This window comes from Polyodon spathula, chromosome 5 (assembly GCF_017654505.1).
Source record: "Polyodon spathula isolate WHYD16114869_AA chromosome 5, ASM1765450v1, whole genome shotgun sequence".
Lineage (NCBI taxonomy): Eukaryota > Metazoa > Chordata > Actinopteri > Acipenseriformes > Polyodontidae > Polyodon > Polyodon spathula.
Genome location: NC_054538.1, coordinates 37,572,266 through 37,586,591, shown reverse-complemented (window position 1 = coordinate 37,586,591; position 14,326 = coordinate 37,572,266). Strand labels below are relative to the sequence as shown.

Below are 14,326 nucleotides of genomic sequence, written 5' to 3'. Positions count from 1 at the left end.
AGGCATATATGGAAAACTACAAAGCAGCATTTAATTCAATGTTAACATAACATTATTAAACAGGTTTTAACTGACTTTATGAAGCAAAATTAGTTCACTCTATAAGGTGATGCAAAACTTTTGGACATAGCTGTAGTGTGGTTAAAGACAAATTAAAAATGAACTTCCTTACAAATTAGTGTTTTCAAATAAATAAATAAAAAAAAATAATTAAGTACTTATGAAGTTATTCATATTTTTGATTTTGTTTAAATGAGTTCGATTAAAAAAGGACATGGTTTACTCATGATAACATGTTTACTGCTTCTTTGATTTTTTATGTGAAAAAAAGTTACAATAAGGATAGTGACACCTCTATTAAAATTGTACCCTAAGGTAAAATTAATTTATCTGAACTATAAAACACTATTGTAACATATATAGAAACAAACTACAGAAAATGTAAAATGTAATAAAATGAGTTCAACTTTAACTTAACCTAACATTTTTAAAAATATATAGAAACAAACTACAGAAAATGTAAAATGTAATAAAATGAGTTCAACTTTAACTTAACCTAACATTTTTAAAAGTTAAATTAGCTATATACAGTAAATGTAGCTTTTGATTTTACATGTTGTCTGTTTGCCCGGGACAGTCGAAAATTTGGATGGACAAGTGCTTCTGTGGCCCGTTGAAGTTGAAAAATAAATAAATAAATAAATAATAACAACAATAATAATAAAAATAAAAAATGTGACTCTTATAATTCATCTTTTTAAATGATGCCACTTGTAGGTAACTCTTAAAATAAAGTATAGTGCTTTATAATTTTGTTGTTTAATAAGAAAGGTAATAAAAAAATACTGAAGCTACTACAAATAAAAAATGAAAAGACATACAAAAAATAGCAGCCTTTTTCAAATAAATAAACAATTAAATGCTTGTCTGATTTTCATGTTTGGTGACTAGATTGTTGATTGCTTTAGCTTAAACTTTTCAGTCCCTTAGCTGTAAGACAAAATGCAATTCATGTTACGATAGTCTTCAGTAGCATGTGTCATGGGTAACTACCAAGAACAAAAAAGATAATGTTTGTATAACAAAATGTATTAAATTAGCATTGCATTCCTGCCAGTGGTCTCCTATATTATTGTTGTCAGCTACCGACCTCGGAACCACGCTTTAGCAACAACCTCAGAATGGAGTGTGGTAACCAGCGGTGTACCACAGGGATCAGTATTAGGTCCTCTGCTATTCCTAATCTACATTAATGATTTAGATTCTGGTATAGTAAGCAAACTTGTAAATAGAGTTGAAGTAAAATTTCAAAATAATCTAGACAAGATAAACTTCATAAATGACATTTAATAGATTTATTTCAGAAAAAAAGAAAACAAAAAAGAACCCTGTTGGATCCACAAATTTGTTCAAAATAACAAATATGAGGCTTAATGTGAGGTTGCTAAACTAAATTACAGAAAGTTACAAAATGCCCAGGTGGATTAGCATCTACTGAGGAATTTGTGTACAATGCACTTGTAAGAGCTCATCTTGAATATTGTGTTCAGCTCTGGTCACCTCGCTATAAAAAAGATATTGCTCTAGTATGGGATACCAGTATACTGGACCTAATTCCACAAGAACAAGAAAGAAAATATAACAACATTCTACTGTCCAGAGATTTTCACTGTCAACTCTTGCAAAAGCTGACACCCTGGGATCCTTCAAGAAGCTGCTTGATGAGATTTTGGGATCAATAAGCTACTAACAACCAAACGAGCAAGATGGGCCGAATGGCCTCCTCTCGTTTGTAAACTTTCTTATGTTCTTATGTTCTTATGTATAGAGTTGAAGTAAAATTTCTTAAAACTAATTCATATGACAAGATTTATTTCAGAAAAAAAGAAAACAAAAAAGAACCCTGTTGGATCCACAAATTTGTTCAAAATAACAAATATGAGGCTTAATGTGAGGTTGCTAAACTAAATTACAGAAAGTTACAAAATGCCCAGGTGGATTAGCATCTACTGAGGAATTTGTTGAACTAGTATGGGATACCAGTATACTGGATCCACAAGAACAAAAAATATAACAACATTCTACTGTCCAGAGATTTTCAGTCCTTGCAAAATTCAGTGTATTTGTATATTATTATTATTATTATTATTATTATTATTATTATTATTATTATTATTATTATATTATTGGGTTACCTGTGGAAAATGTGGAAAACAAAAACATTTCTAAAGGATATTTTTCATGTCATTAAACTAATGCTGGATTTTTAGCTCTGTTCGTAGTCTGTAATAAGGATCTGAACTGGTGAAGCCACCCATTGTAGAAAACCACTGTGTCTGTGTGTGTATATATATATATATATATATATATATATATATATATATATATATATATATATATATATATATATATAGTCAAAACGAGGGAGTTTGCTCTTCAACACAACCTAAAAACTTCTTGTATACTGAGCTGAAGAAATCTGCAGGATATCAGTCCAATTGGACCAAATTGGAACTCAGACAGAAACATTTAAATATACCTTTTCACAATGTAATATTAATTTCTCTCCCTAAAAGAAAGCTACATCTGTAGCCAAATATCCCAAAAGGTACTACCAAAATAGTATGGCAAAAAAGTGAGACTTATTTTTATTTCTGCTGTAAACCAAGCTATTTACTGTAGAAGGGAAGATTTTACACTGTAAAACAATCTGACAGATGCCATTTCTGACATTCAAGTAAAATTTGGCACTATGTTTCTGCCATTATCGCCAGAAAGCCAATAAAATAGATATCGAAAAAGGGAATACATTTGGCAGGATTGTGTGCATATCAGAGAATGTAAAGTCTATTGCAAACTTTCCTATCTTATGGTGCAACTGTGGTGCAAGGTAATTTGTATGTGAGCCCACACACTCAATGCGTGTAATAATGCTGAAGTGATTCATGGGGAAAGGACTGTGTTAGAATTGTATGAGATACAGAAAGTCCCAGAGTATAATGCAGAGAACCAGGAGCAACAAAACCTTAGTTCCAGTTCATGTATAGTACCATCTGGCAGAATGAACCTCAGAAAGCCATTTCTAGTTTTTCGTTTTATTCAGAAGTTGTTAACAGTTTGTACAGACAATGAATATTTACTTGGTAAGGTCAAGAACGGTTTATTTGTCATTTTCTTTTGTTATGTTATAATACATAAACAGCTCACCTCATGCAACACAATTTGTAATGGCTATTTTGTTGTAATAATAGTCAACAGAAAAAGGTGGATATATGATATCCTTATGTTTACTATGATTTTGGAATTGTCATCTGATAATCTTGCAGACTAAAATAAAGGAGGACGATGGGTAAATACATTTACTTCCAAAAACACCTGGTATAGTTATTTTTCAACAATCCCACCATGGCTCTTATTTTTAAACTACAACCAGTATTCATATTTTATTGTAACCAATAGAAATAAACTGCTTATTGTTTGTAAAGCACCAGGTAAACATTTAATTAATTGCTATTAAAATTACTGCAGACAAAGTAATTCCAGAACAAATAATATGCCTACAATATCGCTTTAAAATGAAATGCAACAAAACATTGAACATTAAAACATTAGCAATACATATCTGTAGATAAAAATGTATTAATTCAATTACATTAAAAAAAAAACAAAAAAAAAAACAGCTACCTCTTCATATCGTGTTCATGTAAAATTATCCTTTGGCAGCTTGATAGTTTCCCACTCTATGCAACAACATGGCACATAAAATTGGTATTCAATCAAGCACATAAAAGTTAACATAATTTTGTACTGATATACATTTTCACTGCAGTATACACATGTGCCAGTGATAGTGACTCAGACCACAGTATATATAATATAAAACTACTAGACGACTGTTCAAAGTGTTCTTTCATTGAGAATGTTGAACCACATTTTTTTCCTATTCCATTTTTTTTATGTACACGACAATGCTTTCTGTCCTAAAATAAGTATCAGATCAATTTTATCTTTTTTTTTTTTTTAAGTTCTGATGAGGGTTTGATAAATAAAGTACTGAAACACTGCAACACTTACTTGGCAAAGCATGGACTAACATCTACATTGTACCTAAGATGTTTCAGAGATGCAGATCACACAGTATGCAAAGTCCTTACATGTGTCGTGATTAATGTCTTCTAGCTAAAAATACAATTATTTTTACAATGAATTATTTATCTTCTGTATCACAGTTCACCATTCAGGATTTTAACTTTAAAGTGGAAGGGGTAGCTAAATGCATTTTCTAGGAACTACATAGCTGTTTTATTGTCTATTCATTTAGGGTTTGCTCGTTTGTTATCTCTGATCTTGTAGCATTTATATTTCCAATTTCTGTAAGATGAGGCAAACTTGTGCCACATGTTTGACACTTATGAAGATTAGCATAATGCAAACCCAATCATTTAGCAAGGGCTCAGAACGCATTATGCAAGTTGAATTACATCTAAGGCTGACCGGTATCACTACACAAACCAACCTGAGTACTTGAACAAACATGACCAAGCATAATCTTTTAGCCAACACAAACAGACACTTGCTATAAGTAAGGTATAAACCACGACGCGTGCAGTTCCCATGATAAATAATCACCCTAGAAGTAGTATATATCATCGGAGCCGCACAGCCTGAAGCGGTCGCTTATAACACGGCTACCTGTCATTTGAGGTAATTAAAATAATGAAAACACATTTTAAATTAAGATAAAACCAGAAAGAGGAGCGAACGAGCGCGGGGGAAAAAAGAAACGTAAGCACAGTACAAACCAATCCAAGGATCAGTGAAGGCGATTGCCCAGCCTGACTTAGTCGCTAAGTGTTTAGCTTTCGTAATTATTTTGTTTAAACCTTTTATTTGTCGGTGAGCCAAGTGTTTTGTTTGTTTAAATATTTTCTTTATTTTTGTTAGTTCCTGCTTCTGGCCTGATGTGTAGTGTAGTGATTTATTCAGTGTGAAGCGGCTCATTAGTATGCAAGCGATATGTTACACTATATATACACACACACACACACACACACACACACACACACACACACACACACACACACACACACACACAGTCATGTGATGCTGTTTAACCAATCAGAGGCTGTTATTTTTTCCAAGTCGTGTTATAATATGTATTAAACTTTGTTTACAATAACTTTTCATGACAAGACAAACCTTTCTCTTAATAAGGACATAATAATTATATATCATGAGATAATGAAAATATGATTCCTGTATATTAAATATATATAATGATAAATTACTTATATATATATATCTATATCTATTATATATATATATATAATTATATATATATATATATATATAGATAGATAGATAGATAGATAGATAGATAGATATTAATAGATGGGCTTAGATGGGATAATTCCATCTAGGGTTTCTATGACATCTTAAATTACAAGACATTTCCATAAATGGATTTTCAGTGTGCTATTGTAGCCGATTTTAGTCTTAAAGAAGAATGTTTCACAGCCTATAGGACCCATTCAAGCTCAGGGCAGCAGAGCAGATCAAGCACTGACAAGAAATCCATCATAGCCACTGCACTGCATTAAAACATAAAATACTACTCGTTGAGTCAACTGATTTGTGAGGTAAAAGTAGAACACTGCAGCTTTCTTGTCCTTTTACCGACGTAGTGAATATAATCAGCATTTTGGCCTGAGCATTTATACATGTCCATATATTTTAAAGCTGAAATTCAATAGTTGCTCAGATAATTTGCAGTTCCAATAGCAGATACACTAAATTGCAGTTAGCACGAACAATACAGAATTAACACTATTTCTTACTGTATTTCAATTTTACTGAGCTAAATTATACAAGACAGGTACATTATGCAAAAAAGCTAATACTATTGCACACAATATTTACTGTTCTTTTCTGCAAATTATTGTAATACTGGGCTGTATTAACAAAACTGTATATGACTGTTTTTAAAGCCCCTTTTGATTAATTAAGGGCAGATTTGTCATTAAGGCATATTTAGAGAAAAAAAAAAAATTGCATATACTAGTTCATAGTACAAAGGCAACACAACACAAAATGAAAGCTAAAACAAATGTATCTTGAACGTTTGAATTTTTTCAAATTATATTTAGCCACAAATGAAACAGGTACAGCATTTATCATTTTCAATTTGACTGTATAACTACAGAAAAAATAAAAATCATTACAGCAAATCCACTGAGTAACATTAAATCATTTAAATAACTTATTTCTGTCTCATAAACTGGTATGTATTTGTGTGTTATTCTTTGACATACAGTACAGCACAAATGCTTTTTTGGAGAAAATATTACTATAATCATTTGTTACATTGAATTTTCTTGAAGTACTATACCATTAGATAAGGAAAAATGTATTCTTGAATAATTGAATGCATTGGACAACTATCAGTGGCATACCATTACAGTAGTGTTGGGCCGAATATGTAATTTTTATGTTTGACTATATTTAAAAAAAAAAAATTAAAACAAATAAAAAAATATATATATGTAGAGGATGGCACAGGTACATACGAACTGCCCATTGGATTTTACTGAAGCTCACTCTATTATTATAAGTGATGTCATTGTGTAAAATTGTATCCTGCATAAATATAAATGTCAGACCTAAATAGGTGCTTATTGGAGCCAGCAGGGGAGGAGATAATATCATTTAAATTAATATAGAAGACTTTTCATAAAGCATTTATTTTTATATTGCAAGACGGTGCCTGTGAAGGCGCTACCCAGCCAGGACTGTCGCCGGGACTTCAGCAGTAACAGCAGTAGGTTAGTTTAAGAGATTTTTGATCCCAACAACCTCAGGGCTTGAATTTCATTTTTGTGTGCTGGGGGGGATTTCCCCCCTATGCTGCAGCCAATTGGGGGGGGGGGGGGCAGGCAAAATAAAAGCACTTTTGCATATAAAAAACTATCTATATATATATATATATTTTTTTTTTTTACTGCATCATCATTCACATTGGTGTTGCTTTAAAATAAGCTGCTTTCAGGAGACCTAACAGCTGTTCATCACTGTGAGACAGAGCGCTCTCAGTTGCTTTTTCCATTGCCTGAAGTTTTTGCTGCAGCAGAAGAAAAAGGGTTTTCTTTTTAACCAGTGCTCAATTTCTTATTTTTTTTAACTCTTTACACACAGTCCTATTTCCACCAGTTTTTTTTTCACTTTTCATTTATGCATGTTTAACTACTGGATAGTTTGCACTGCATGCATGCAACATATCAAATGAAAGGCCACAAAATGTCCTTTCATATTACAATATGTAAGTTGCAACACAATCAGGCGTACTATATATAGTAGAGATGGATACATGCGTTTAAAAAAAAAAAAGTTTGGTCACGGATATATATATATAGCGTAATCATAGATGTCAGAAAAAAACAAAACACTATACCATTGAACCTCAATATGAAATGAATGGGGGGGGGGGGGCTGAGGTTCTAAGCTTTCCAAGGATACCACCCCTTTCAGTCTAGCTGCTATAATGACAGAGTAGAATCAAAACGAAACCTAAGCTGTTAACTTCAATTTCAAGCATAGAGTATAGCGAGGGTTTCATAGTGTAGTAGGTTCTTAGAGTGGGACATCTCTTTTTGTGGGGTTAGCACTCGCCATTTGTGGCAGACTTTTATTTTTAGCTCTTCATTACTAACTCCACTACTAGGATTAGCATTGTTGGTACCCTAGCATCAGGGCCTGTGTTGTGTATTAAAACTGTGCGCCTGTGTGGCGTGTCAACACCCCCCTGCTCTGTGTCTGACTCATTATTATTCAGTGATGACACACATGGGTTTCAGGGAACTAGGGTTATGGTAATAACCTAGCGTTCCCTTTCAATTCGAATGACAACCATTACTGAATGGGAAAGCTGTACCAAAGCTGTTGTGGCTCCAGATTACCGACAGTACAGCCCCAAAGCGATAGCCTCAGAGCCCACATGACGCCTAAGGGCATGCTGCCTGCAACACTCTAGAGCTCAGAGAGGGTCTCGCTCTGTTTGCAACATCAAGGCGGTAAAAACGCACAAATATCTGACTACCTTTCCATGTAGCAGCATTGCATAACTCATCTAAGGAGGCTCTATGAAGGAAAGCCCATGAAGTTACCTGGCCCCTGGTAGAATAGGCTATAATGTCCCCGGTAAGGGGGAGTCCATCTGCTCATAAGCCAAGCGTATCGCATCTGTGACCCAGTGCGCTAGACGTTGCTTCGATAGGGCCTGACCTCTAGAGCGGGACCCATAGCAGACAAATAGCTGGTTGGACTGTCTCCAGAACCGCGTCCTATCCAAATAACAGCGCAGAGCCCGAACTGGGCATAGTGTGTGTTGTCTATGGTCCTCCTCTGACTCGTGCTGGGGAGGTCTGAAAGTTTCCAAAACCACTGATTGGTTAATATGGAATGAGGATACCACCTTTGGCAAAAAGGATGAATTTGTTCTTAATGTTAACTGCGAGTCATTTCCCATAAAAGGACATCAATGGACAGCGCATGAAGCTCACTTACTCGTCTGGCATGCATAACAGCTATTAAAAATGCCACCTTCAATGAAACAGGGCGCAGTTCTGCTGACGCCATGGGTTCGAATGGGGGACCCATAAGGGCCCGCAGTACCAGTTCTAGATCCCACTTGGGGACCATACTTTTCAAGTGAGGACAAAGCCTCCGAGCCCCTTTAAGAAACTGCACTGCCAGGAAATGTGCCCCAGGGGAAACAGAGTCAATTTTGTCATGGCACACTGATATTGCTGCCAGGTATACCTTCAAAGTGGATGCTGATTTTCCTGCATCAAAGAAGTTTGCTATCGTCTCATTAGGGCAAGTCACAGGATCCTGACCTTCAGCAAGGCACCAGTCTTGGAAAACTTTCCATTTATATGAGTACTGGGCTCTAGTGCTCGGTGCCCTAGCAGACTGTAGTGTTTCTATTACTGCAACTGGCAAACCATGTCTGAATAGACGGCTCCGTTCAACAGAACGCATACAATAGCCCCTGTGGCCAGGGGTGAGCTAGCGCGTCTACTACCAGGGGGCCCCCCGTCTCTCTCCATGGAGAACCATAGGGGGCAATGAACTGATTTGCCTGTGGCAAAGAGGTCAACTCGTGCAGGTCAAAACCTCTCCCAAATCTGTTTCACCACTTGAGGATGCAGTCTCCATTGTGAGCTGTCTGGAGCTTTTCTGGACAGGAGGTCTGCTGCCTTGTTGTCCACACCGGGGAGGCGAACTGCCCTGATGGAACGCAGGTTTCTGTGCATCCAGGACAGGAGTCTGTGCACTGCGTGATGAATGCCGGGTAAGCGCAGGCTGCCTTGGTGATTTATGTAGGCTACCACTGTGGTATTGTCTGTCCAGACCAGCACATTTTTGTGCGCTAATTGCTGGATAAGATGGGACAACGCCAGGCTCACTGCTTGCAGCTCTTATGCATTATGTGCGCTTGATGTCAGTGTCCCTTCCACTGGACTCTTATTCCTCTCCCATTCCAGATCGCTCCCCAGCCCAGGCTGGAGGCGTCTGTAGTGACCACTTCCCTTCTGTGGGGGGATCCGAGGGCAGATCCGAGGTGCAGATTGCCAGGACAGAGCCACCACTCCAGTGTCTTCCGGACACTCGCACCAGCTGGTACCAATCTCGGACCGGGTGACCCTTGAGCATATTCACCCAGGCTTGAAGTGGGCGCATTCTCAGCAGCCCTAGTGGAAGGATTCTCGAGGTGGCTGCCATCAGCCCCAACAACCTTTGATATACTTTGACCTGTAGGAGAGCGTCCTCTCTGAATAGGGAGAGTGAGGCAAGCATGCTCACAGAGTTCAGTTTGATCCCCAGGAACACTGTGGACTGAGACAGTATGAAGTTGCTCTTCTGTTGATGTCTTGAGAGCCTTGACTTCATCACATGATCTATAACTGTTTTGTGTGCGCCTCTGCGTGTGCTTTTGAATGCGTGCAAACTAACAATCGTCCAGATAGTTTAGGATCCTAATACCCAGCAGCCTGAGTGGAGCTAGCGCTGCATCCATGCACTTTGAAAATGTGCGGGGCGCCAGTGACAGGCCAATTGGCACCCTGCAGAATTTGTACCCGTTGCCTTGAAAGGCGAAGCGGAGATATTTTCTGTGTGCGGGGCAGATCAGCACATGAAAGTAAGCGTCTTGTAGGTCGATCGATGTGAACCAGTCGCCCGGTTGGGGGGGGGATGGACTGGATGATACGCTGTGCTGTGAAAGTGCAAGTTGAGGTCCATAATTGGTCTGAAACTGCTGTCCCTTTTGAGCACTAGGAAGTACCTGGAGTAAAAGCCGCTGAGGGCATCGCTTGGACTTACTAAGTGTACAGCGTTCTCCCTTTGAAGATTGGCACTCTCATGTTGAAGGAGTATTACCCTTGCTGGTTCGATGGTGGTGAGGAGCACACCCTTGAAGCGTGGGGGACCTATGCAGCATTGTAGAGCATATCCGTGTCTCACTGTCGATAGTACCCAGGAGTCCTGGGTGTAGCCTTGCCATGGGTCGTTGCCGTTGGTTAGTCTTGTTGTGGAGGGGTTGGTGGGAGCTGAGGCCCCTCAGGGGCAGTCTGCCTTGGGCCTGGGAGGGGGTGGGTATTTCTTAGTCCTCGGCCTCGGTCTCCAGCCGGAGAACCGGTTACCCGTGGCCTGCGGTTGTCCCCTGTCGCTGGCTCTGCCTCTGCCTGCTTGTCTACTCTGGTGTGGAGGGTGGTGTTCAGACCCTTTTACCCCAGCAGACTGTGAATGCCACCTTGGGCACTGACTGTAAGTCGGAAGGTGCAAAAACTTGCAACCTCCGTGGCCTTGTGGGACCTCTTAAGGCTCACATCAGTGGTCGCCCCAAAAGTCTGCCCGGTGTAATAATGCTGACGGACGGTTACCATCGCTGCCAGCAACCTCCCTGATGCCTGACCTAACTCCCCCATTAGGCCAGTCATTGCCTTAGCTACCGCCTCGAGCTCCCCTGTGTCTGCCTCTGTAGCCCTTTCCTGTAGCCTCTCTGCTAACTGATTTTGGTAGAGCACCAGTACAGCCATGGCATTTGCTGCTCGGACTGACAGCGCTGCTGATGCGTACACTACTTTGAGCATCGCATCCATTGTCCTGCAAGGCTTGGATGCGACATGTGTGGCAAGGGTGGTAAGGAGCTCCCCACCGTGGACTGCCCGATGGAGGTGACTGGGTCTGAGACATCCGATCTGGACGCCGTGAAGGACAGCTCACCTGGGCTAGGGGGTCTAGGCAGAGGGGATGGAGAACAAGACTGTGGGGGCTGGGGCTGCCCAGTGGTAAGGGGGAGCCTGACCTGTGATTTTAATAGGGTCTCCAGCATGGTCTGCTGAGCCCTTATAGTTTCTGTTAGCTCCGCGCGGCAACCACCTTTCTCCTGCTGAGCGTCCCCTCGAGCGGTACCGCCTCGGCGGTGACCATCTCGCCTCCCCTGGGAGGTGTCTGCGATTCTGTACCAGTGGTGGGGAAGGGGAGGGTGACCCAGGTGTGAGTGAGAGCTCCCTGGTCACTGTTGCAGGGGGGTCCTGGATGACCTCTGCGGAGACTCTTGGATCACTGATCTCATTCTCCCATGGCTCGAGGAGAGGCACTCTGCTGTGGATAGGGCTGCTCTCTGGAGCTTAGTACTCCTCGAGAACTTCCTATAGGGAGAGCAGTCCAGCTCACCTGCCAGTGCTTTGGCCACATGTTCTGGCCCTAGGCATCTGGTGCAGGACCGGTGCTCATCCTGCCTGGGCAGCTTCGCCGCACACTGGTCACACTGGTGGAACCCAGTGGAGGATCCAGTCGACTGGACTGACATAGCTTCGCAGGTGAAGCTGCTGAGCTCGGTGTCAATAGTAGCGCGGTCAGTGCTGGCTGTAGATGCTTCCAAGCGATTTACCGGTGCTGAATTAGTCGGTGCTGGGATCGGCGTCGAGGGGAGCGCTGTCGGTGCTTAGTGGTCAGTGCCAAGTCAATCAGCGCCGAGGTCACTGCCGATGTGTAGTGCGTTTGGTGCCGGGCTGTAGATGGCCCCGAAGCTATTCACCGGTGCCGAATCAGTAGGTGCTGGGATCGACGTCGAGAAGAGCGCGGTCAGTGCCAAGGTCAGTTCCGATGTGTAGCGTGGTCGGTGCCGGGCTCTAGTCAGCTCCGAAGAGGTTCTTTGGTCCCGAATCAATCGGTGCCAGAAACGACGCCGAGAAGAGTGCTGTCACTGCCGAGTGGTCGGTGCTGAGTCAATCGGTGCCGAGGTCAGTGTCGATGTGTTGCACGGTTGGTGCCGGACTGGAGGCGGCTCCGAAGATAATCCCCGGTGCCGAGTTAATTGGTGCCGGGATCGGCGTCGAGGAAAGCGACGTTGAATTGGGACGTCCTCAAAATAGCACATCACCATTTTCTCTTATAGGGCAGCTTTTTTATATATGCTCAGTGATTGACGGTCAGATAGGCTCTTCCCATTTGGTAATGGTTGTCATTCGAATTGAAAGGAAACTGTTATTAAGCATTAGTTTGTTTTGCACAAAATATTTAAGTAATTGTCTGGATTTGGAATATAAGCAATAAAAAATGTCAGAAAAAATATGTAACACTCAAGTACGCTGACTGGCTAGATTATTAGGCAAAGTTAGTAAAATAAAAAAGAAATTATCATGTCATTAGATTCACTAGAACAATACAATGTAAGATGAGTGATAGTATTGTGCATCTGTTCAGCAACAATTAAGGAAAAGCAGACAGATTGACTTCACATGACAAAGGGTGCCCAGACATGCAACAGTGACCCAAATCACAGAAACATGTTTCCACTCTAACAATGTGCTGGGAGCAAGACATTGTGGACTTTGACAACAAGCCAATCTAAGTTTTTGTTAACTCATTGTACATAACACCAGGAAAAAGGCAGTTTTTGCAGATATCCATTTTTGCATTAATTTTTAACACCAGTAACAAAAATTAACACCAGTAACAAAAACTGACTGAAAGAATCATACAATAGAGCTGTGTATAGACCCCAGAGCTACCAACGTCAATCATATTTGGTAAACGTCCAGCTAACTCATAAAATATTGGACCTTTAAACCACAGGCAGATGTTTTTCAACTGACCCTGACTGAGTGGTGCTACTGGTTGCTAGGGCAACTGTTTCTTGTCAGTTTCTGCTGACAGTTTATTGGTTGGCCTTTTGTTGTGCGTAACTGTACCTTCATTTCACACTGAAAGAAGATTTCTTTGCTAAAAAACATGGCTGTTCAAAAAAAAAAAAAAAAAAAAAACATTTACTAACATTTCCACCTTTACTGGGGAAGAATGTTTACAAATAGCAAGATTTTTGTAGCACCAAAGTAAGTCGTTTTTTATGCAGAAATGCAAGTGAGCAGAAGCAAGTTCCAGTGACATGCTGAGTTCATGTGTTCTAATTGTAGACTGTTGATAGCAGCAGTTATTACTGCAGGTATGTATATAGTTTACTCAAATTAAAAGAATTGTTACTTGTTTGCTATTTTTGTTATACGATCTAGTTGCAAGGTTATACAAAATATACTAACATATAGTTTCACGTTAATTGACTGTTTCCAAAATTATGGTTTCACAAGAGGGGAAAAATACCGGTCAGACTTATATTTAAATATAAAGTCATACAATGTGGACTGTGGCCGAGAGATAGTTATATATATATATATATATATATATATATATATATATATATATATATATATATATATATATATATAATTATAATGTTTAACAACCACTTCAGACAGGACATCTCATTTTTATGTTTCTGGGTCTTCCATGAAACCGGTACAGTTTGAGTCCCTCTGACATTTTTAAGTATATTTTAAGTATTGGGTCACCAAAATCTAATTAAAAAGCTGTTTTATATAAATTGAACTATACCCTGTAATGACATGTAAGAACTATTACATTAATTTCATCTTTAATATCAGAAAATATCTTGTTTTCAACTGACACCAAGCATTTTGTCATGTCCTCTGTGGCCTTCACTGAATTTGTACTTCAAATATGACTAATAAAAATGCCAAATAATGCATACATTTACCACTGATCTAAACATCTATTGTGTGCTCTTTTACTGAGAAAGTATTTTGCATGATTATTGATTAAAATCACAATATTTAGTTGCGTACCTCAGTCTACCCTCAACTCCGTTATGCCAACCAATCTCCCCCCATAAAAATAGTGAACTTATCCTTATGTGACATCACACAAGTCTTCTGAACAACATGGTGCAAAGACATGCACGCTATCA

The 14,326-nt window shown here is 39.5% G+C and overlaps 1 protein-coding gene across 4 annotated transcripts in view; it reads right to left on the bottom strand.

Moving 5' to 3' along the window:
• LOC121315925 (serine/threonine-protein kinase PAK 5-like) overlaps positions 1 to 14,326 on the bottom strand; it is a 127,336-nt gene that overhangs the window by 22,639 nt on the left and 90,371 nt on the right. The gene's annotated exons all lie outside the window — the stretch shown is intronic.